The sequence below is a fragment of the Phacochoerus africanus genome, chromosome 5, assembly GCF_016906955.1.
Source record: "Phacochoerus africanus isolate WHEZ1 chromosome 5, ROS_Pafr_v1, whole genome shotgun sequence".
NCBI classification, from domain to species: domain Eukaryota; kingdom Metazoa; phylum Chordata; class Mammalia; order Artiodactyla; family Suidae; genus Phacochoerus; species Phacochoerus africanus.
The window spans coordinates 46,788,896-46,815,019 of record NC_062548.1 but is presented as its reverse complement, the minus strand read 5'-3'; the positions used below and the strand labels follow the sequence as shown (position 1 = coordinate 46,815,019).

The 26,124-nt window shown below is 42.8% G+C and overlaps 1 pseudogene; it reads left to right on the top strand.

The window, feature by feature from the left end:
• The window catches only part of LOC125128425 (coiled-coil domain-containing protein 30-like), a 96,603-nt pseudogene that overhangs the window by 58,377 nt on the left and 12,102 nt on the right, over window positions 1–26,124 (top strand).

The window sequence follows — 26,124 nt, the reverse complement described above, 5'->3', positions numbered from 1 at the left end:
TGCTTTTGAGATTTATCCATGTTGTTGTCTGTGTTAGTACTTCTTCTTTATATTAATGAGTAAGATTCCTGCGTATATGGATATACTGTAAATTGTCTATCTATTGGTTAACATCCTGTCAGGAGATTTTGAGCTATTATGAATAAAGCTGCTATTGGTATTTACATACCAGTCTGGGTTTTTTTTCCTCTTGGATAAACACCTAGCAGTGGAATTACTGAATCACATAGGAAATGCTTGTTTAGTTTTATAAGAAACTGCCAGACTGTATTCCACTTTGTGGACGTAAGGAATAATGCCGCTATGATCATTCGTGTACAAATGTGTGTGTGAAGACATTTCCATTTTTCTTGGATGTGTACATATGAGTGAAATTGCTGGGTCATGTGTTATTTCTGTGTTTAACCTTCTGGAGAACTGCCAGCCTGTTTTGCAAGAAGCAGCTACAGCATTTTGTATTCCCATCAGCAGTGTATGAGAGTTCCAGTTTCTCCAACATCCTTTCCAACATTCCTGGTATTTTGTCTGTTTATTGTTGTCCCAGAGCATATGAAGAGTATCTCCGTATAGTTGGTGAGTGTTTTGCTTTTTTTTTTTTTTTTTTTGGCTGTGCCTGTGGCATGCAGAAGTTCCCGGGCCAGGAATCAAATCCACACCACAGCATTGACAATACTGGATCTTTAACCTCTAGGCCACCAGGGAACTCCTCAATATATTTTTAATTTGCACTTCCTAAATGGCTAATGATATGGAACATCTTTGCATATACTCACTGGCCATTTTCCAAGCTCATCACCACTTTGTACAGATCCATGATCCATTTGGTACCATCCTCTGTAGCCTAAAGAACACGATTAATTCATTCCAGTGAAGATCTACTAGTGATGAGTTCTCTGGTTGTGTTTATCTGCCGAAGTCTTTGTTTTACTTAATTTTTTCAATTTTTTTTCCTGTGGTAAAATACACAGAACAGAAACTATGTTTAAGTATACAGTTATATAAACATACAGTTCAGTGATATTAAGCAATTCACATTATTGTGCAACTATTAATTCTCACCATCCTCTCTTCATCTTGCAAACCTGCAACACTTACCCATTAAACACTAACTGCTCTTTCTGCCCTTCTCTCCCAGCCCCGGCAACTGCCACTCTCCTTTCTAGCTCTGCAATTTTGATGACTTTGTGTGCCTCACGTAGTGGAATCATACACTATTTGTCCTTTTGTGACTTGCTTCATGTCCTTTCATCTGTGTTGTAGCATATGTCAGAATTGCCTTCTCTTTTCAGGCTGGGTAATATTCCCTTGTATGTATTCACCACATCTTGGCTACCTGTTCATTTATCCTTGGGCACTAGGGTTGCTTTCACGTTTCAGCTGTTAGACAGGTCCTCGGCTGCCTCATGTAATTATGCCTGATCTCTAACTACTTTATGTCATAACCTGTGCACGTGGGTCGCTATTTTCTGGCATAGCAAGGTAGAAAGAAAGAAGTTATTGAGATAAGGGACACTTCCAGTGCAGCGGGAGAGCTTCCTGATAGTCAGGGGGAGCTGACCTGATCCAGAGCGCTGTTCCAGTGTGTTTTTATTGCCTGGAGACGAAGGAGAAAGGAGGGGTTTTAGGATACACCTGCTGGTTGGGTGGGGGTTATGTTGTCCCTATAGGGGTGGGGTCAGGTGTGGGCCAAATACCTTTCCTAGCAGGGGCAGGAAGGAGTGGGCCAGGACTCACTGGAGGAGCTTGAGAACTCTGCAGCCCCTGCAAGGGAACGGAAAGGGTGAGAAGGGTCTGGAAATTTTTATCTCAGACAGAGGCTTTTTTATCTCCTTAGAGAGGCCTTGATGTCCCACATTTTTTTTTCTGTATCCTACAAAAAGTAAGTAAAAGGATAACAACTAAGATTTGAGTGCCTGTAATGTGGTCATGAGTTGACTTAACTCATTTAATGTGACAGAAATTTGGAGAAGGTGTAAATTTTCTTTACACATGAGGAAACCAAGATCGCAGATGCACAAACGTGTGAGTCAAAGTTTCAAATCTTGAGAGTTCCCGTCATGGCTCCATGGTAACGAACCTGACTCATATCCACGAAGATGAGGGTTCGATCCCTGGCCTCGCTCAGGGATTAAAGGATCTGGCATTGCTGTGAGCTGTGGTGTAGGTCACAGACAAGACTCGAATCTGGCGTTGCTGTGGCTGTGGTGTAGGCCGGCACCTGTAGCTCCAATTCGACCCCATGCCTGGGAACTTCTATGTGACTTGGGTGTGGCCCTAAAAAAAGAAGAAAAAAGATTTCAAATTTCAACTGACTACTATGTTTTTGCCACTGTGATTTCCAAACCATGTTTCAGGGATTTGTGCTGATCCACAGATGCAGATTTCTAGGCCTTCTGCCTCCACGTCAATCAGAGAAGCCTCCACTTGTGGGCACTGTTTCCCCATAAGAATATGCTTTTGAAAATAAAAGGGAGGTCAGAGTCCTGTGACTTCTAAATGACAAATTTAGAAAGCCGCTCCCTTAAATCAAGCAGACTTCTCAGTGTACAAGTGTGTTCTTTCTTTTTTTTTTCTTTCTTTTTTTGCTTTTTAGGGCCGTACCTGCAGCATATGGAGGTTCCCAGGCTGGGGGTCAAATTGGAACTACAGCTGCCAGCCTACACCACAGCAATGCCAGATCTGAGCCGCATCTGCGACCTACACTGCAGCTCATGGCAACACTAGATCCTTAACCCACTGAGAGAGGCCAGGGATCGAACCTGAGTCCTCATGGATATTAGCTGGGTTCATATCCCCCTGAGCCACGACGGGAGCTTCCATGATGGTGTTCTTTATCCATCATTATATGCAGACAGATTTACCATTAAATAGGGCATCTCAGTGCTGCTAGTAGGCATGTTCTCAGAGAAAATGCTTGAAACAGAAGAAATGCTGGGTTCCCGTCAGGAGTGACAGTCGTCATGCTATGTTGAGCATCTGTCCTGGGCTGCCATCTGGTCGAGGTGTTTTACAAACAAAAATCTTGTATAACCTCTGTGCAGCCCTCCCCAAGGGGAGCAGGTGTGTTCTGTTTCGTATCTGAAGGAACTAAGGGACTAGACCAGAGGCAGAGGCAGAGTCAGTAACTGAAGCAGTTTTGTCTGGAGCCAGAGCTCATTTTCTGCACCAGACAAACTCTCGTGAGGATTTCGAGAGGCCGTATGTGCCAGTTCGTGCGGGTAACAGCATGCCCAGGACGAGCGTGTGAACTGTCTCCACGGGGAGGTGACGACCCGGCAGTGAATGTCTTACTCTCTCCAAGGCCCACATCAGCTACCTCATTCGACTGTGCCCGTGAGAGAGGATGGCACCACACGAGACATGGGTGGATGGCAGTAGCTCTGTCGGACAGGGCCTGGGAGGCTCATTCTGGCTCAGAGAGAAAATGGGCCCGCCGTTCAGAGAGTAGAATGCTGAAAGTAGAAAATTCTGAACTGTTAAACTGTTTTGCAGAGCTGTTGGTGGCCGCCCTGTGCCAGGCAGGCGATTCCCTGGCAGTTCTTTCGTTCTCCTCTTTGCCGGCTGCTGGCTGACTGGTGAGGTAGGCTCTGTTCAGTGCCCAGAGGTCTCTATGTCCCATTGCTCATTTCTCACAATATTGAGGCCCCTATCCTGTGTTTCTCTGCTCTGAATTTTGATCATCGACCTCAAGAAATATATGAATCATCTAAATGTATGAGTGTATTTGGTATGATTAGGGTAGATTTTAAACATACATTCTTTTGAAAAACTTGCTCTTAAAAGTGTTAGCATTTTATGGCTGAGTACCATTCCATTGTGTCTGTGTCCCAGGTCTTTTTGATCCATTCCTCTGTCGATGGGCATGCAGGTTGCCTCCACGTCCTGACTGTTGTATATGGTGCTTCAGTGGTCATGGGGGTGCATTTGCTGCACCATGGATGGACCTAGAAATTATCATACTAAGTGAAGTTGGTCAGACCGTGAGACACCAACATCATATGCTATCACTTATATATGGACTCTAAAAAAAGGACACAAATGAACTTATGTGCAGAACCGAAACAGACACACAGACTTTGAAAAACTTATGGTTACTAAAGGGGAGAGGTTGCAGGCGGGGGAGGGCTGGGGATTTGGGATGGAAATGTTCTAAGTAGTGGGAGCTCCCCATGTGGCATAGGGGAAATGAATCCAACTAGTATCCGTGAGAACTTGGGTTTGATCCCTGGCCTCCCTCAGTAGGTTAAGGATCTGGCATTGCCATGAGCTGTGGTGTATGTCACAGACTAGGCTCAGATCCCACGTTGCTGTGGCTGTGGTGTAGGCTGGCAGCTGTAGCTCCAATGGGACCCCTAGCCTGGGAACTTCCATATGCCATGGGTGCAGCCCTAAAAAACAAAAAAAAAAAGGGGGGGGGGATTGGGATTGTGATGATGGCAGTACAACTATAAATATAATAAAATTCACTGAATTTTTAAAAACGTTACAGCATTAAAATACATGACGTTCTTGTACTGAGTAAACAAAAGAAATGAGGGGAGTTTTCATTTTTAAGAGTTGGGACATTTCTGCACTGGGGCGTCTCAGGTGGTGTAAGGGTGGGCTGAGCAGACTCCTGCCTTGAGTGCTGAACGCACCAGTGTGTCGGATGTGGGTGTGCAGAAACATCCACCAGTGCAGATGGCAGCTGGTGAAGAGGGAGAAGCTACTCTGGGGGCAAAATACATCGTTCCCTATATCCTTGTGCACTGCTGCTAAGAAGTCAACATGGTTCTTTTTTTTAACTCAGTGAATTTTATTACATGTATAGTTGTACAACTATAAAAACATGGTTCTTAAGTAAGTTTTTGTCCATCCTGCTGGACAGAAGGATGCTCGGGTTTTAGCATCTGTTTTTCCACTAGCATTCCCCATTCTTTCCAACTCATCAATTGGTGTTGCTGTTTATGTTTTATTGATATTAAACAAGAGAGAGGTTGGAGTTCCCAGCGGTAGTGAACCTGACTAGGATCCATGAGGTCATGGTTCGATCCCTGGCCTCACTCAGTGGGTTAAAGGATCTGGTGTTGCTGTGAGCTGTGATGTAGGTTGCAGTCATGGCTCAGATCCTACGTTGCTGTGGTGTAGGCTGGCAGCTATATCTCAGATTTAACCCCTAGCCTGGGAACTTCCATATGCCGTGGGTGCACCCCCCCAAAAAAAATGAAAAAGGTAAATTATTGATAACCAACTTTACTAACAAATTTATTTTCTTTAATCTGTAGGTTAAATTAATACACATCTGGCAATAGGTCGTGAACCAAGAAAATAAGCAAAGCTCCGAAATACTTTCCTGCAAATTTAATTAGATAAAAATCTTTGGTAAATGAGCTCTTTCCTTTTTCAGCCTAAATAAAGGAATGTTTTTAATCTCTTAATTAAATTAAAAACTTCAAATTGAAATTTCCATTAAAAACTAATTCTGAATAGAAGTAATAAGTAGTATCGGAGTTTCCATTATGGCTCAGCAGAAACAAGTCGGACTAGCATCCATGAGGATGCAGGTTTGATCCCTGGCCTTGCTTAGTGGGTTAGGGATCCAGCGTTGCCATGAGCTGTGGTGTAGGTCGCAGATGTGGCTCGGATCCCATGTTGCTGCGGCTGTGGTGTAGGCCGGCGGCTACAGCTCCGATTTGACCCCTAGCCTGGGAACCTCCATATGCCAGATGTGCAGCTCTAAAAAGACAAAAGACCAAAGACGAAAAAAAAGCCCCACTAATTCAAAGAGATCTATGTACCCCCATGTTCACTGAAGCACTGTTGCCAGTCATCAATACCTGGGATTACCCCAAGGGTCCATCAGTGGATGAGTGTGTAAAGTAAACAGGGTGTTACACACAGTGGGATGTCATTCGGCCATTAACAAATAGTGACCTCTTGCCATTTGCAACAGCATGGATGGACTTTGAGGTCATTATGCTAAATGAAATAAGCCAGACAAAAAGAGAGAAATACCATGTGCTCTCACGTACGTGTAGACTCTAAAACAACAAAAAATCATGGCTGTAGAGAACAGATGGGTGTTGCTCGAGGCAGGGGTTTGCACGTGTGTGGAACGGGGGAAGGAAGTCCACCAAAGGTACAAACACATCGTTGTAGAATGAACACATCATGGGGCTGCAACGTACAACACAGTGACTGTAATGGACTACACTGCATCTTTGAAAGTAGCTCGGAGAGCGGATCCTGAAAATTCTCATTACAAGAGGAAAAATCACAACTATGAGTGATGAGGGCTGATAACTGCATGATTGTGGTGGCCATTTTGCAGAACATACAAACATTGAGTCATTATGTTGCATACCTGTTTCCTACTTTATGTTTTTATTTACTTATTTATTGTCTTTTTGCCTTTTCTAGGGCCGCTCCCACGGCACATGGAGGTTCCCAGGCTAGGGGTCTAATTGAAGCTGCAGCTGCCGGCCTACACCACAGCCACAGCAACTCAGGATCCAAGCCTTGTCTGCAACCTACACCAAAGCTCATGGCAACACTGGATCCTTAACCCACTGAGCGAGGCCAGGTATCGAACCTGAAACCTCACCTTTCCTAGTCGGATTCGTTAACCACTGCACCACGACGGGAACTCCTATGTTGTATATCTGAGACTAATACAATGTTCTGTATCAATTATACCTCAATTTTTAAAAAATGAAATAGGAGTTCCCATCGTGGCACAGTGGTTAATGAACCCGACTGGGAACCATGAGGTTGCAGGATCGATCTCTGGCCTTGTTCAGTGGGTTAAGGACCTGGCATTGCTGTGAGCTGTGGTGTAGGTCACAGACGCGGCTCGGATCCCACGTTGCTGTGGCTCTGGCGTAGGCCCGTGGCTACAGCTCCGATTAGACCCCTAGCCATGGAACATCCATATGCCATGGGAGCAGCCTGAGAACTTTGTCTAGATACTCATGTTGCAACAGAAGAAAGGGTGGGGGAAAAAATGTAATTGTAATGTATACATGTAAGGATAACCTGACCCCCTTGCTGTACAGTGGGAAAGTAAAAAAAATTATTAAAAAAAAAGAAAAGGCAAAAAGACAAAAAAATAAAATAAAAATAAAAAATGAAATAAAAGTAAAAGCAAGGGGTTGCAAGTTAGACTTGGTCTGAATCCTAATGCTGACTGTGTGGCTTTGGGCAAATTACCTAATCTAGCTGAGCCTTACTATGTTCTCTGTAAAAAGAATAAAATAATAGCTCTAACCTCATAGGGATCCTGGGAAAACGGAATTAGATAATGCATGTAAAGCCTTTACTATAAAGTCTGACCTATGGTAAGCACCCAGTAAATAGTAGCTGCTCTCAGTATTATTTTTGAAGTTCTCTGCCTCCTCACCAATTTGGTAGGATAATAACAATACCTTATATTTAGTAAGTGCTTAAAATACTTTCAAAATACTTTCAAAACCACGTTGGGCTCCTATTTGAATGGCTATAATGCAGGCAGGACAAGTATCAGTTCTGTCTTACAGTTGAGAAAACAGGCTTAGAGAGAAAAGCCTGTCTTAGAGCTATGGTCCCATGACCAAGTTTACTCAGGTCCGTCCCTCCCCAGGATGACTTTACAGTTGAGTTAGACAGAAAAGCATTATCAGAATTTATAGGGAACTTGAGGATTGTATCTGGTATTAATAGTGTAAAATACTTTTGCAGATACTGAAAATGAGCCAAGAAAAAATTGAAATATTTTGAAAGCGAGTTGACAGAAGAGAGAGAAAGGAAAAAGCCCTTGACACCTGATCTTACTACTGGACAAAACTCTTTGAAAGTTGAAAGTGAGGTATTTTGCCATTTAGGATGTTATTTTCCTCTTTTAAACATTCGTAATTTAGGGATTTCATGCTATTTGTTTATTTTTGATTTTGAAATAAATTGTAGCTAAAGGATATGTATTTCTATTACTAATAATGAGATGACTGTTATTTCTCATTAATAATAATGAGTTCCGATACTCAACAGAGAATCCTTTAGAGAGCAGGGGTTTAATTATTGTCATGGTCATAGAGTCCTGGACTTGTCTCTCCTTTAACCCCTGGTCCTACCGTCTTGGAAAGGTCCTTCAGGAGATGTGGAAGAGTGACCTGGAGGTGAGTTCATGGAAGTCTAGATTGCTGATTTAGAGGAGGGGACAACCAGTTTGCAGGGTAGGTGAAAGCCAGTGCAAATGCCAAATCCCATCCTGATGAGCTTCAGGACTTTTCCATGAAACAGGGTAGGACACTGATGCAGCTTTTGCCACCTGACCATGGTTTGGGGGACCACTCCCTACCTGTTCTCCTTTTTGCGCTGCCTTCCTCATCCACACGCCCCTCCCTCTCTGCTCTTAAGCCTCTGCTAATACCAGGCATCTCCTTTCCTTTAGTAAATTTTTTATCACTTGTTCCCTTCATAAGGCACTGCAACCTGACTCTCAGGCCCCTGTCCTCCACCAAACACTGCATATTCCATATCATCAATGCACAAGTTTGATTTAAAAACCTACATCTAACTAAAGTGTTTTCTCTTATTGATATAGAAAAAAATTAGTGTATGGAGTTCCCTTTGTGGCACAGCAGGAATGAATCCGACTAGGAACCATGAAGTTGCAGGTTTGATCCCCGGCCTCGCTCAGTGGGTTAAGGATCTGGTGTTGCTGTGGCTGTGGTGTAGGCCAGCAGCTGTAGCTCTGATTCAACACCTAGCCTGGGAACCTCATATGCTGAGTGTGTGGCCCTAAAAAGCAAAAACAAACAAACAAGCCAGAGGAAATGAGTTGATGAAGTCACTGAATATACGTTATTTTTTATTTTTATTTTTCCTGTTACAGTTGACTTACAGTGTTGTGTCAGTTTCTACTGTATAGCAGTGACCCAGTCATACATATACATACATGTTCTTTTTCTCAAATTATCCTCCATCATGTCCCATCACAAGTGACTAGCTAGAGTTCCCTGGGCCATGTAGCAGGATCTCATTGCTTTGCACATACATTATGAAGTGAGATAGCTAATCTGTAGGAAAGAATAGACTGTTTAAAGTCAGTCAGAAAGTTTGGATCTCAGCTTTGCCACTTCCTGGCTATGTGAATGTGGGCAGTTCACTTAAGTTCTCTGGGCTGCGGTTTCAATAACACTATATGAGGTTGTGACAAGATTAAAGGTACACCACGTAGCACCTGTCCTATAAGATGTAACTTTAAAAAGATGCATTTTAAAATAGGTACTATAACTGATGCAGGAGTTGCTGAAGAACTTCTCTCTATCCAAGCTTTATATAAAGTTGGGATGTCTAGAAACTGCCTTTTAAACTATAAATGATAGATATTAAGAATACTAATGGCTCGTGACCATTCACAGCCACAGCCATGGCCAGTCCAGGGGTTGCTTTCTGCTGCCTGAGCATCTTGTCCAGAGTGAGCCAGCGCCTGGGCTTGGCCTCCTTTGGGGCACATGGAGCCCAGTTCCTGGATGCCTTCAGGAAGGAGATCTTTGACAAGACAGACCAACACCGCTTCTGGAGTTCCCATTGTGGCTCAGAGGTTTAAGAATCCAACTAGTATCCATGAGGATTCGGGTTTGATCCATGGCCTCACTCAGTGGGTTAAGGATCCGGCATTGCTGCAAGATGCAGTGTAGGTTGCAGATGTGGCTTAGGTCTGGCGTTGCTGTGACTGTGGTGTAGGCTGGAAGCTGTAGCTCTGATTCAACCCCTAGGCTGGGAACTTCCATATGCTTCCATTTTTTTCTCCTAAATATTGTCATCATCTCTTAATCAGGATTTGCAAAAGTTAAAGTCAGAACTTACATGCCTTTATAATGAAATTCAAAGTCTTCCAGGGGAAGCAGAAGACAGAGACCCTTTTTTAATGGCATATGACCTGCTACAAAGAGAGAATTCTGAATTAGAAACAAAGGTGAGACTGAATTATTATGCATTTAAGTGTTCAATGTATAACATATCTTTTATGAAGATAAAAAGGAAACTAAGTGACATATTGGAAATTGGAGTTTCCTTTATTATTTTTTCTAAGTTTCCTTTATTATTATAAAATAAATTGCCTTACAGTGTAGATTATAAATCAAGATGTATTTCAGGATAAACATTCAGCCCTCAGCCAATATTTCACTTGGATTAATCTATGAATTTTTTGCTTTAAATAAGCTTCCCAATGGCTTACTTTTTAGAGCACAAGTTGTGATGTAAAAGGTGGACTTGGAGTTCCTGTCGTGGCTCAGTGGTTATTAAATCCGAGTAGGAACCATGAGGTTGCAGGTTTGATCCCTGCCCTCCCTCAGTGGGTTAAGAATCCAGCATTGCCCTGAGCTGTGGTGTAGGTCACAGATGCAGCTCGGATCCTGGGTTGCTGTGGCTCTGATGTAGGCCAACAGCTGCAGCTCTGATTAGACCCCTAGCCTGGGAAGCTCCCCATATGCCAAGGGTGTAGCCCTAAAAAGACAAAAAAAAAAAAGGTGGACTTAGTTCCTGTCCTGGCTCATTAGTAATGAATGCAGTTAGTATCCATGAGGACGAAGGTTTGATCCCTGGACTCACTCAGTGGGTTAAGGATCCAGCATTGCCTTGAGCTGTGATGTAGGTCACAGATGCAGCTTGGATCTTGCATTGCTGTGGATGCGGTTTAGGCTGGCAGCTGCAGCTCCAATTTGACCCCTAGCCTGGGAACTTTCATATGCTGAGGGTGCAACCCTAAAAAGACCAAAAAAAAAAAGCAAAAACAAATGTTTACTTAAATGTCTTCAAGTTCAAAATTTAGAATCAAAGCATCTTTCCAAATATGCTGAAAATTAGGCTCATACTTAGAATTAGGAAAATATTTAAATGTCCCAGCCCCAATTCTTTCCCCAAATATAAACATGGTACTGCCTGACCAGAGTCAATCCAACATTAAATGGAGAGGTTTCCAGGTGTGTAATTTCTAGAGTCCTACCTTTTAGGTTATCACCAACTCCTGGATGAAAATTCCCTTCCTTGATCATTCTCTTGATGTTGATAAGGCGGCAGGAAGGAGCAAATGCTTGAATGAAAATGCCTGGACTTAAGTTTTAATGTGATGTGCAGGACCACATCAGGGCCTAATTTATTCCACAAGAAGCTGCTGCCCTGAAATCAGAGAGTGAGTTGCTGAGGGAGTGGGGCGCAGATCAAAGAGTATGTGACGTAGGGAAGGGAAGGTCCAGCAAACGGGGCTTCCTGCCTGGGAAGGTGGGTGTGTGGGACACAGCCGACATCTGAGGTTTGCTTGGGGGACCTTGTCAACAAACAAGGTGCGTTTTCATCACAGTGTGCCACTAAATACCATCAGAAAACAGCGTGGAGAGCGAAATGAAGTGAGAAGAATGCAAAAGAGATCCAGATCGCTATCCTCGTAATCTGGCTTTCCCTCTCTCTTTAGAGCAAACAAAACAAACAAAAAACTCTTTATTTTGAAACGATTTCAAACGTAGAGAAAAGTTGCAAAGCAGTATACAGACTTTCCATATATCTCTACCCTGCACATGTCAATGTGGTGCCACACATGCGGTATCATCCTCTGCCCCCTCTCACTACACACACACACACACACACACACACACACACACACACACACACACACACACACACAGACTCACCTTTTTTTCTGAACCCTGGGAGCATAAGTGGGAGACGCAATCCCCCTTTCCTCCTGAGTGTTACCGTGTATGTTTGCTGAAAACAGTGACATGGCTCTGTCACAGGGCAAGCCTCAAAATCAGGAAATTAGCATGAATATCGTACGAGTATCTAATCTACAGCTTATCCTCAAATTTCACTAATCGTTCTACTCCATAAAAAGGGACAATTTTTTTTTCTAGTTCAAGGTCCAGTCCAGGACTGTACATTGCATTGAGTTGCCACATCTTGTAGCTCCTTGAATCTGCAGCACTTCCTCATTCTGTCTTTGCTGTTCATGACTTTGCTATTTTTGAAGAGTCCAGATAATTTATTTTAAAGAATGTCCCTCGATTTGGGTTTTTCTCATGTTTCCTCATAATGTAACGTCAGTTACACAATTTTGGCAGGAACACTACAAAAGTGGTGTCGCCTTCTCGGTGCATTCCATCAAAAGACAGTGGATTTTTTTTTTCTTTTTAGGGCCACACCCACTGCATATGGAGGTTCCCAGGCTAAGGGTCGACTCTGAACTGTAGCCACCGGCCTATGCCACAGCCACAGCAACATCAGACCCGAGCCGGGACTGTGACCTGCACCACAGCTCACAGCAACACTGGATCCTTAACCCATTGAGCAGGGTCAGGGATGGAGCCCAAAACCTCATGGTTCCTAGTTGGTTCGTTTCCACTGTGCCACAAAGGGAACTCCTGGATAACTTTATTTTTTTTTTCTTTTTCTTCTTTTCTTTTTTTAGGGCCTCACCCACAGCATATGGAAATTCCCAGGCGAAGGGTTGAATCAGAGCTGCAGCTACTGTCCACAGCAAGAGCAACAGGGGATCTGAACCATATATGAGACCTACAGCATGTGACAATGCTGGACCCTTAACCCACTGAGCAGGCCGAGGGATCAAACTCACATCCTCATGGACACTAGTCGGGTTTGTTACCACTGAGCCACAGCAGGAACTCCTGGATATCATTTTGTTCGCCACGATGAAGTTATCACTGTTGCCTCTGAAATTTATAAATATCTTACAGGGAGGTACTTTGAGACTGTATGTATTCCGTTTCTCATAAAATTTTTACTGATTAAAGGTTTCTGTTTTGAAGCTGTGGCGCTTTAATTATGTCTCAGTTTCTCTTTAAAACATAGAGTGCTTTAGACTTAATGATAGTCCTGGCAAGACTGACTACATACTAAAGCCCTATTTTATAGGCTGTCATTTTATTTTGGCCACAAAGTTTTAGAGCCAGAAGGGGTAGGCCAGCTTCCCCAGTTCACAGATAGGAACGCCAGCCTCAGGGATATGAAACACCTGCCAAGCCGCCTGGTGACTCTTAGCCTAAGCTTTGTCCTCCCTGCTCCCGGGCCTCAAGCGGAACATGGAACAATTAGCTGAACATGTCATGGTGCTTAAACGCGGCTGATGATGTGATTGAGCTTTGTCATGAGGATAAGATTTGGGGAGGGAGGAGCCTGTGGAACAGAGCCGGTCCACATCACCTGTGTCATGAAAGGGGCTCTGGCTTTTCTTCCCTCTTGACATCCAGCAACTTTGTCACATAAGACTCCAGAAAACCCTGAGAGCTCTTGGTGTCAAAGTCGTCTTCCTCCTCAGAAACCTTCAGCAGCTCCCAATTTGCTAGAACGTCAAGTGGAAATTCCATGTGGCTTCCTTTACTTCTTAAGAAACTAACGTGTACTATTTGTAATGCCTAAATGTTTACCGTGACTATAAGAAATCAGTGAATAAGCAGCATTTCGGAGTCTGTCTTCCTGCTTACAAAAAGTCATGCAAGCTCATTAATGAAAGCATCGTGTTTCAGGTCCCTCATAGTCTGACGCCTCTTCTATCTTGTCTTGTTTCCTCAGCATCTCGTCTCGACCTTTCCCCTCACTTCTGCACAAATACTCGGTACTCAGCTCCACACTCTGCCTTTGACCGTGTTGATCTCACTGACAAGATGCTATAGTCTCTTCTTCACCCGTACATATCTTCCCACCTCCCGGGGCCCCTGGAGAGGTGACAGTCTGCATAAAATGATGTGCATTCATGAGATTTAGACCCATATCACACACAGGAGTTTTTCTTCAGAAATTTGAAAAGGCCTAGGAAACCAGAAAGAGTCCTTCAAGTACCTTAGGCTGAGCTTTAGGATTCAGTCCATTGTGTTCGAAGAATCAAACGCAGTAATTAGAGGAACAGGGCATTTTCAGAGAGGCTCAGAGTGGATCAGGCAGATCGCTGTCTATCTGCATGCAAAGTGCTTTCACAGCGATTCATCTCCCAGTCTTGGCATGGTGCCCCATCCACCCTTTTTACTGCTTTCGTAGGTGTTCTTTCATTTTATGCAAAGATACAAAGAAGAGTCTTCAAGGAAGGGAGTCTGTTTGTCAAAGAACAAAACAAAACAACAAAATCCTCCACAAAGGTTTTGCCAAACCACACAGCAGAGCAGTGACTCCTAAAGCATCCATTTGCCTCAGAATGACCTGTCAGACTTACTTAAAGTACAAATTCCCATTTTCCAGCCCAGACCACTGATCCTGAATCTCAGGAATGGGGTGGCAATGCGAGACTACCTTTTTTTTTTTTTTTTTTTTTTTGCTTTTTAGGGCCATACTCATGACATATGGAGGTTCCCAGGCTAGGGGTCGAACTGGAGCTGTAGCCGCCGGCCTACACCACAGCCACTGCAACGAAGGATCCCAGCTTCGTCTGTAACCTACATCACAGCTCATGGCAGTGCTGGATCCTGAACCCACTGAGTGAGGACGTAGGTTCCATCATGGATATTAATCAGATTCATTTCCGCTGAGCCACAACGGGAACTCCGAGACTGCCTTTTTAAACTCCAAGGAGATGCTCACATCCACTAAGGTTTTAGAATCACTACAATTATCTGGGAGCCTTTGCATGCTCAAGCGTTTCCAGACAAATAGGAGCAGACTGGAGGAAATATGTTCTCTGTAATGTTGATCTAATGTTCTTTCTAATGTTTTCTTTCTAATGTTAGTGTATCACATCTTTTTTGCTTATAAACAGAGAGAACAAAACCCTTAATATGCCTTGAGAAGCCAATCCCAGAGACCAAAAATAGCTTCTTTAAAAAGAAAAATGGACTTATGCACCCTTATGCCTGTGGTAAAAATGGATTAGAGTATATGTGTAGCAACTGCAAATTGTTAAACTAAACTGGAATAAGACTTTGGTTTGGATGTCAGTTTCTATTACTTAGGCCAATAATTTTTTAAGCATTTAATGGAATCAATACACTTTTTTCACAGTCGTGCATAAGCGTATGCAAAATAGAATATTTGTCTTTTCACTTAACTTTGCAGGTCTTGAAGCTTTCACAAGAATTTGAACAATTAAATCGTATTACTTTAGGGAGAAAAACTGCAGATGCTAATTTAATTCCAAGTGAGAATATCTCTAAAGATCTTGTGTCTAAAGTTCCAGTTTTGGAAGTAGAGATTCAAAACCCAAAGGAAGAGAGAAAAGAACTCTGGTAAATTGAGAAAACCCCGTTACATTAATTATTCAGGGGAGGGGGTACATTTTATTTGGCGTGATTATTATAAGAATTTGACATTCATTTTCAAATGATGAGCGTATGCAAATTAGTCATGAGTATTCCCCAAAGATTTTGTTTTTGATATGTAATTACATTTTTAAACTTTTGATCCTGCTGTTAAACGTACCTGTATGCTTTTCTAGAAAACCAGGAAAGCATGGAAAAATACAAGATTATCAAAACCCATGATTCCTACCGGGCAGAGATAGTAATCTTCCTGATTTTTCTTTCTTACCTTTTTTCGGTATACATGTATGTGTTTTTTACATAATTAAGACTATACACAGAGGCTTTTATTTAACATTGTATCTGATCATTATTTTGAGAATGTGTTTTTTCTTCCTCTCTTTTCTTGCTGTTGTTGTCAATCTTGCCCCCAACTCTTATATTTTCTACTTTTCCACCAAATGTATCTTTCACAGAAACTTTTGATACTTAGACCAATGCATTACTCTGTTGTGGCACAAATACTAATTGATGTAATTGAATTTTGCCTGACTAGGTATCAAAAGGAAACAATAGAGAGTTCCCTTTGTGGCTCAGTGGTTAACAAACCTAAGAACCACGAGGTTGCGTGTTCTATCCCTGGCCTCGGTCAGTGGGTTAAGGGTCCGGCATTGCTGTGAGCTGAGGTGTAAGTCACAGACGCGGCTCAGATGTGGCATTGCTGTGGCTCTGCTATAGGCCAATGGCTACAGCTCTGGTTAGACCCCTGGCCTGAGAACCTCCATATGCTGTGGGTGTGGGTGTGGCCCTAAAAAAAAGACAGAAAAGACAAAAAAAAAAGGAAACAATAGATGCCAATTTTTGCTTATATAGCATACCAAAGGATACATCATCAGTGAATTGAAACAGTATGGCCTAGGTGTAGCCAAACTTTTATCTTTGTAAATGTTCTAAAATAGAAGAGGTTGTTTTGTGGCTTTGGGGCCCCTGAATTTTATACTCTCTTAAAAAGTAGTTTTAGGAGTTTCTGTCCTGGCTTAGTGGAAACAAATCTGACTAACATCCATTAGGATGCAGGTTCCATCCTTGGCCTCACTCAGTGGGTTAAGGATCAGGCGTTGCCATGAGCTGTCATGTAGGTCACAGACGAGGCTCGGATCTGAGGTTGCTGGGCTGTGGTGTAGGCAAGTGGCTATAACTCCAGATCAACCCCTAGCCTGGGAACCTCCATATGCCTCAAGTGCGGCCCTAAAAAGACAAAAAAAAAAGTGGTTTCAAGTTTCGCAGGAGCTCTCCAGGCCTTCTTGAGCCACCACCCCCTTGCCCTGGTCAGAAACCAAGGTGTTGTTCATTATTCCTTTTTCTCCCTCACCTGCCCCATCCCATAAATGACAAATCTTATTCACGGAGCCTTGTGAATCTCTCTCGCATCCATTCCTCCTTTCCATCCCCACCACGCTGCTCTCATCCTGTTGTTAAGCACATGGATCACTGCCATCATCTCTCAGTCTGTGGTTTCCCAGCCACACAGATTCCAAACAACTTTAAGGCACACTCTTCCCTTTTGCCTCTGGGCTTTGCCCATCTTAAGTCAAACATCACCCTCTCCTGCAACATACACACACATGAGCAAGTATACACACACCCTGCCTTTACACTGCCTCCCTTGTGCCTACTCATCCATCAGGCCTCCTGGGACTTATGCCTAGTTCAATATAATCACTTGTTAATTTATCCTTATATCTCACAATATTGTATGCTCTTTATGGGCAGGGATTATGTCCTATTGTAGCCCTCATGCCTGCCGAAGAGGCACCCGGCTGCTTACTGAGTGATTTTTTGGAAAATCTTTGTAAGCTGTGTCTGCCCAAGGCCATACTAAAAGTTGGAAAAGTGGAAAACTCCCTCACACTGGTTGTCTGCCTACACCTGTAGATCAAAATGCTGGATCATCTCCGTGAATGTGACATGACTCATTTGTTTTTAAAGTTTATTTCTAAGAAAACGATAACGGCTCTTATGCTGTAGAATTCAAGTTGAAAATCTTGCTTCCTGTACTTGCTTTACAGGTATTTTTTTCTTGCATATTCTATGACTACAATGAGCATTTTGAGAGTTTTGTATTATTATATTTGTGCCAAGTGCCGAATTAGGAGAAAGTAAGCAGAAAGAAAGTCCAGAGGAGGCCGCAAAGGAGGGCGCTTTTCCAGGAGGGGGACAGGAGGAGAAGGACTTGCAGCAGAACCAAGACGTGAAAGGGGAAGGAGAGCAGATGACCTTGAAGCCTAAGGAAGTTGTGGGGCTTAGGGAAGAGCTGAGCCCTGTGATTCAGAGCCTCCTTCCTTCTCAGAGCTTTAGAGATAGCTCCAATGATGGTAGTGCCCTGGTAGGTGGCTCCATCTCCTCTAACCAGCTGTGGATAGAGCTTCATTTTATACCATGACTAAAATGATATATTTGTTGAGCAATTTCATAACCATGGCCTGAATGGAAGTAAAATAGCAACCACAATCTCAGCTAAGCCCAGCGGTTGGCATGCTTGCTTATTTATAAAGTGTTCCTAGGCTCCATCAGGCTCAGCCGAAAAGGATGCTGACTGATTGTCAGCGTCTCTCTTGGGCAGGTGGGATAGGGAATGTTTTCTAGTCCCGGAACCCGGCCTACAGGTACAGCATGCTTTGTTTTGATGGGGAAGAGGCCCCCTACTTGGAATTGCTTTAAATACTAGAAATCTGCCTGCAGGAGAAATAAAGGGAGAGACTGCCATCCACACCTCAGTTCTTTTACCTCAATTTTGCAGGTTCCCTCTTGTACAGGTTAAGATTTCCCTAGGCACCCCTTTCTAGGAATTATTTTGAGACCCACAGCGGGAGGCTTTGTACTGGTAAGGAAACCAACCTCAAAAGACTGATAATATACCTTCGAGAAGTGCTTCAGGTATATGTTTAGAAAGCAAGGAAGGTGTTAGTAAAAGAAATCAAACATATCTGAAGAGAGGTTGCACAGAGTATGAAAACTAGGCCAGTAATAATAAATAAGGAAAATATATACCTGAAAGAAGATTCAGATACATTTGACTAAGGAGTCAATGGATTTATTCAGAAGACCAAAAGGAAGTAGGACAGCAAATATTCAAAAAAAGGTTAATTTTGTGTCTCTCAGACAATCCCTTTATTGAACAGTGGGCCACTGTAGGAGACTTGGGCAGAGGCTGAACACCAATCACAAAAATGATAAAACCTTTGCTTATGAGAGTAAAATGATCACTGTGCTTTTAGAATAATAAAATTCAGAGTATGAGAAGTAATGCCCTGGTTAATTGATTAATTTTATCTGATTTACCTCTTCCCATTATTTGAAGAATCATTGAAGAGTCCTCGGGGTGGGAAGGTGAAAATGATGAAATATATAAAAATTCTATGGGAAATCGAGAGAAGAGCCATTCTGTGAAAGGACAAATATATATATATATGTATATATATATATATATATATATATACACACCACATAGCCACATAGCCAGTAACTTTGTTCCGTAATAATGACTTTGAATTATTGAAAGAAATGTACATTATTCTTACTCACTTATGTAGCCCGTATTAACTACATATCTATGATGTGCTAGGCCCTGTTTTAAGGTACCTACGGCAGTTAAACAAGGTAGATGTGGGCTTTCATGGGGAAATGACAGACTTGCATCTTAAAATTCACGTTTCCCGAAACACTTAAACACTATTTCATCTGCTTCTTTAACCAAGCAAGGAAGAAAACACGTTTTAGACAGATTTTTTTTTATGCTGTGTGCTCTGAAGTGGTGATTTCAGAACCTCTTTCTGTGTGTAGGGCTCTTTGATATAGTGATGGCTGTAGGTGGTTCCATTTCCTGGTTCTGGTGTGCATGGTTTTTCGTCCTCACCTCTGTTGTCAGAACACAGCGCTGGTACTTGGCTGCTATCCCTGTGTACCGTGTCTTTTAATCTCATAACGTGCCAAGGTGGGTGACTGCAGGCTGAGAGCAGATAGCAGACTTTAAAGAATGCTTATAAATGGCAACACATAGAAAAGAACTCTGAAAACATCTCTCATGAGTAAGTATGTAAGCTTTAGTACTCATAAGTATTTTGTCACATGATGTGTGGCTGCCGATGGCCTTTGCAGGCTTAATTTCTGCTGTTCAGCAGTATTCCAGGTGAGGCTTCAATAGCTGAATTCTAGACATTACTTTCCCACCATTCTTGAAACAAGTTTGAATTACCGTTAATTATCTTAACTTTATCTGTTTGAAATGTAGGTTAGCATTTTGCATAACATTATTGAATGTTAGCTATGCTCTAGGCACTATACTAAATACCCTGTGGCTATGAAGCAATACAGTGAGGCAGGAATATTGCCACTTTATAGATGAGAAAACTGAGGCTTCGGAGAGGTTAAAATAATTGGTCTAGTTAATGCTTTGTTGGTGGAACCTGGGTTGGGTCTGTCTCATTTACAGCCTGATCTTTTTAACTGCTTTGTCATCTGCATTCCATTTACTGAGAAATGCAGAGAAAGCATGTAGTTCTTGGAGTCTCTGGTTTCTCTTGGATTCAGCATTGGTACTGCTGTGGCTCCGGGTTTGATCACTGGCCCAGGAATCTCTACATACCATGAGCACAGCCAGAAACAAACAAACAAAACACCTGATAAAACTTAAGAAAAAAAAAAAACAAAAAAAGAAACAGAAAGAAAGGAAGGCAGGCAGGAAGGAAGGCAGTTCTCATGTCAGGATAATTTTCTAAGGAGGCTGACAAGCTGCCTCTCATTAGCCCTCCCAGTGTGTCTGTCATAGATTTTCTTGGTGAACTTTTCGGGGGTCTGGCCCTTAGGCTCGCAGGCTCCAAAGCTTTGATTTACTAGCCCCCTAGAATAGTCTTGGGAATACATCTACATTAAACCACACATTCAAGACTCTTCAATAAAATCAGAATGTCAATTATTTGGTCTTCTATAGTAATTAATATCACCTGAACATGCTAAGATGCACAGTGCGTTTACCAGGAGAGAGCTAAGAAACAAGTCAAAATCTGCATGACTGTAGATGATCACAGAGTGTGACAGCCTGTTGCACCCATGTTGACCTGACAAGAATATCCAAAGTCAGCAGGTCCCTTACTCTTTCTGCAATAGGAGCGAAATCATGTCAGTATATGAACGTGGGGCCACTATATGCCACTTGGTTCATATTAATTTGTCTTTTATTACAATAATATTTTAAATATTAAAAGTTAGTTTTTAAGCCTATAAATTTAAGATAATAACTCTTTCATTTTAATTATTGAAGAATTCTTAAGGAGTTCCCATCGTGGCTCAGTGGTTAACGAATCTGACTGGGAACCGTGAGGTTGCGGGTTTGATCCCTGGCCTTGTTCAGTGGGTTAAGGATCCCACGTTGCTGTGGCTGTGGCGTAGGCTGGTGGCTACAGCTCTGATTCGACCCCTGGCCTGGGAACCTCCATATGCTGTGGGAGCAGCCCAAGAAATGGCAAAAAGACAAAAAAAAAAGTCCTTAAGATGGAAATTATGTTATCTATTACTTGCTCTTATGCCTGAAATTTGCAGTTGAGTAAACTGAGACTCAGGATGACTGGCTTAATAAATCTGATAAATGGCCCAAAAAGGATCCTGTGTACTCTGCTTTGTGCTCTGATCTGGTTCCTAGTAGCCTGTATGTCTTCACACTTCTGTGGTAACTTCCATGAGGGAAGTAGTTTACACGGTAGGAAAAAAACAGAGACTTTGCGTTCACAGCTTGACTGGTGAACTGGTAGCTTCTTTAATAGTTGCTTTTCTTGAAAAGTAATTTACATTTCTACACTGGCAAAGTGACTTCATTGGAAAATGTAGGCAGAAAGAACTACCATTCTGACTTTTCTCACCTTCGAAACAGGCTAAAAACTTCTGTACCTTTGTCTCATTGGTATAAATAGGGGCTTCTCTGTAGATCTGTTTGGGTGTATGAAATGGCTGTATAGACTGGTGCTTATTCACAGTTAAAAAGTTTCTCTATAATGGTTAAATAAGGAGCTAGAGAGTTGATCAAGACTTTCCAGACCCGAGGAGGAGTCTTGTCTTCAAATGGAAGCAAACAAAGGAGGGAAAGTCAGATAGGCTCAGCAGTGATGGTAATATTTTGGCATATGCTTACTATGTATTTTTAGGCATTGTGCTCAGTGCTTACATGGCTTATCTTACGTACCCTTTACTCTATCCAGTAGTTATCATTATTATTTCCATTTTAAGATGAGAAAAATGAAACGCAAAAAGGTGAGGTAATTTTTCCAAGATCACCCAATTAAGTAAGTGACAGATTCAGAACAGAAACCCAGATGTATCTAATTCCAAAGCTAGGGTTCTTAAGAAGTGTAACAAAATTACATTCAAGAATTTTCTGTAGGGATCTTAGACACTTGCACATTGGGTTTAGATGGCCTGTCTGACAAAACCAAGATAGGAATTGAAGGGCTAGCAGGACTCGGGGAATTCTCTGTGGCAATTCTGTTGTAAGCAAGATAAACTAGAGTAATGACGGGGGCTTTTGAGAAGGTCATGGACAGGAAGCATCTGGACCAGGACTCAGGAAACTCAAAGTGTCTCGTCTGTTGAAGCGGATAAGGTTGAATGCTTTATCTACTCAGCGCACCTGTGTATGCGTACCTTTTAGAAAATCTAACTCCTTGTGTCCTGGTAGCTTCATTGTGCTGGAGAGACTTGGCAGGAAATTGTGCTGCTGAGTAACTAAAGAATCCTCAGGTAGGGAAGGGAAAGTGATGAGGGAGGCTGGGAATTTAGTATCACTGGCTAAACGATCCCTTTACCTTTGCCTACAGACACCACGCACACCCACACTCACCCAAACCCCCCCACACACCTCCCCCCCCCCCACACACATGCCAGGTACACATTTACATTCCACTTCTTCACATATTGACTCTTTGAACACTCTGCTTAAAGCCCATATTACTTTAAAACTGTCCATACGTCACTGATATGAAAAACAAGAAAGTTAATTTTCTATGCTCAACTGCTGCTGTTCACATAATTTCTTCAGTATTCTCTCTCCACTGTAACAGGAGAGAAAATATATATAACACCATAAACATGTACAACCTGCCATAAAGGTGAAAGAGGGATTGGTTTGTAACTAAGCTAACTCCAAAAAATGTGCATGGGAATAATCACTCTCTTGCAGCCAGAACGCATGTTTTGTCAACATTCTTTCAAAGTGCCCATGTGTCTCTTGTAAAATGTTTGCTTGCTTTAGTATCGATCATCTGGAGACAAAACAAAGTCCCAGCCGCAAGCAAGAGGAACTACAACAACTTCACCAGGATTTGCACTGGCTCCAGGTTCTGTGTAGCTCAACAGAAAAAGAGATTCGCTACGAGCGAGGAAAGAACTTGGACTTAAAGCAGCACAACAGCTTACTGCAGGGAGAAAGCCTTAAGGTAAGCCAGTGGGCATGGCCTTTCCTGAGGAGCCTTATTTGAGCCAGGGATAAAAGACTCAAAATTCCTCAGTCGGATCATTCATTACAGAGTCCCCGAAATGGGTAGAGAGTGTGAGACATCTGGTGGGTCCCTCCTTTAATTTCTCCCTCTGCCAAGTTGAGAAATCACAGCTCAGTGATTTGCTCCCACATGGAGGTGTGTGCTGTCAACCTATAAATGTAAAAAGTTTTTTTTTTTTTTTTGTCTTTTTAGGGCCCCACCTGCGGCGTATGGAGGTTCCCAGGCTAGGGGTCCACTCAGAGCTGTAGCCGCTGGCCTACACCACAGCCACAGCAACGCTAGATCCAAGCTGCATCTGTGACCTACACCACAGCTCACAGCTACGCCGGATCCTTAACCCACTGAGCGAGGCCAGGGATCAAACCCACGTCTTCATGGATGCTAGTCAGGTTCGTTAACCACTGAGCCACAATGGGAACTCCAAATGTAAAAAGCTTAGAAGTTATTCAGTAATTTGAAATCATTACCAAGAACTTTCAGCGCTTAACTAAATTTCAGTGACCTGAGCCAGATATATGGGAGTATTGCCCTCATTCTCGCTCTGGAAAGATTCATCCATCTTAGATGCATTCATTGTTATTGGCGAGATGAAATATCAACTGTGCCAAGATACAAAGCCTGAGAGAGCAAAGCTGCTCTTCCTGGCAGGAGAGCATCAGAGCATCAACAAGTTAGGGAAACATCCCCTAAACATGCTTATTTTAAAATAATCTATGTAAGAGTTTCTTTGTGGTTCATCAGGTTAAGGATCCAGTTTTGTCACTGCTGCAACTCGGGTGGCTGCTGTGGCACAAGTTTCCAAACCATGTGGAATTGTACTTTCTTTTAATGTGGTTCAATTCTGTAAACATATATTAGGAACCTAGTTTTTATAAACCCTGCCCTAATGTTCCGGAATTTGACTCAACAAATACTTATCAGTCCTATACTAGGCAGACAATCTCATCAATACTGAGAGTTTAAACAAAACAGATACAATCAGCAAACTTTGGCCTATGGGTCAAATCCTGCCTTCTATTGTTTTTTTGTTTTTTTTTTTAAATGGCCACACTTGCTAGATAATCAAATTGTAACTGCAGCTGTAGGCCTGTGCCACAGCCACAGCAGCACCAGATCTAAGCCACATCTTCAACCTCCTTGGAAGCTTGTGGCAGTGCTGGATCCTTAACCCTCTGAGAGAGGCCAGGGATCGAACCCACATCCTCACAGAGACAATGCTGGGTTCTTAACCTGCTGAGCCACAATAGGAACTCCTATTTTTGTAAATAAAGTTTTATCGACACACAGCCATACCTGTTTGTTTACATCTTGTTGATGCTGCTTTTGCACCACAGCAGAGACCATATGGCCCACAAAGGCTACAGAATTTACTCTCTGGCCTTTTAGAGGTAAAGTTTGCCATCCCTGGAATAGCAGGATCAATGACCTTATTCAAGAAGTGACATAAAAATGTATTAAGAAAGGTCTCTACATTTTACGAGCTCACAGTCTAATAGGGGCGATATAGAGAAAAACAAATAGTCATTTATCTCAAACTCTAAGGGAAGCCCTTCTAGGCAGTTGCAGCATTCCTGGATTCTTTGGATAAACTTTTTCCCTCTGCTCACCCTTCATGATTTTTTGAATATTGAACATATTCCCTCAAGTCTTTGTAGATTTTTTGGAGGGCGGGGAGGAAGGTAGTTCCTGGGCCAGGGATCAAATCCAAGCTGCAGCAGTGACCTGAGCTGCTGCAGAGACAACGCGAGATCCCAACCCCCTGTGCCACAGCGGGAGGTCTGAGCCTTTGCAGTTTTAAATGAAATTCCAAATCTTTCTCACATCTCCTTTTAGGACAGGCTTTTACCTTTCCCTTCGAACACCTTTCTTAGATCACTTTAACTGTCCACTCTGAGCATCCTCAGGCAGTACCTGATCTTCATCAAGGTACAGTGACCAGAATGGCAGCAGATCATGATATCTTATATGTGGTTGGCACTATATAAACATTTGTTGAATTAACGAACAAGTCCTTAAGGGGTGGGTAAATGATAACTTGATAAAAGGAGAAGATATGTTTTGTTCTGTTGTGACTCTCCTTGGTGGTGAGGTAAACCATTGGCCGTTTCAGGAACGTAACATCAGTGTTTGGACTGACCCCCTAGGCCAGGCACCTCAGCAGAGTCAGGTGCCATCGCCAACTGCCTTAGAGTGGCAGTGTGTCCTCTTCACCTTTTATGAACCACTCAGCCCTGAAGGGCCATCATCTTCTGGGTGACATAACAGTTCAAGCTGGCAGAGCTTGTTAGCTTTTGTGGAGTCAGAATTTAAACCCAGGTCTGTTGCTCTCTTTCCTGTAGAGTTATCTTTCCATATTAATCTTCTCCTCAATTTGGGAAATTTTTTTTAAGGGCCTCACCTGCAGCATAGGGAACTTCCCAGGCTCGGGATCAAATCACAGCTACAGCTGCTGGCCTAACACCACAGCCACAGAAATGCCAGTTCTAAGCCGCGTCTGTGACTTACACGGCAACTCACAACAACACTGGATCCTTAACCCACTGAGCAAGGCCAGGGATGGAATCCCCATCCTCATGGACACTAGTCAGGTTCGTTACTACTGAGCCACAACGGGAACTCCAATTGGGGGCTATTTTGGAACCTCACCTTTGCAAACTGGGAGCTGACTTTTTAAAATCCACTCAGAGATGATCAAACTCTGGGTCTCTGGCTAATGTTAGGCGCACTTATAAGACTGGTTAAGAAACAGGAGTCCTACTTGGTGGCTTTTAAACCATTTATTGTGAAGCATTCAGAAAGTACATAAAACATAAATTTATGGTTCAAGGAATTGTTGTACAGTGATTACCCATGTAGCCACCACTAGGGAAAGAAATCACGCACGGCCTGGGTACCACCAACCCCTGCAGATTTCTTTCCCATCAAAATCCCATCTCCTTCCATCTTAGCAGGAACCACTCATTTAAGTAATTACTCTCTTGCTTTACTTTATAGTTTCATCACCTATGTATGAATCCCACACAGCATAGTTCAGTTTTGCCTGTTTTTGAATATTTTACACATATAATCAAAATACACACCTTCTGTCTTCTGAACAATCTACACTTGATCTTAGCCAAAAGGCCAAGAAGCGATCTTCTGAACAATCTAATTTGGGAGTTCCCATCTTGGTGAAGCGGAACTGAATCCAACTAGGAACCTTGAGGTTGCTGGTTCAATCCCTGGCTTTGCTCAGTAGGTTAAGGATCCAGCGTTGCCGTGAGCTGTGGTGTAGGTCGCAGACATGGCTCAGATCCCGCGTTGCTGTGCCCCTGGCCTAGGCCGGCAGCTACAGCTCCAATTAGACGCCTAGCCTGGGAACCTCCATATGCTGTGGGTGT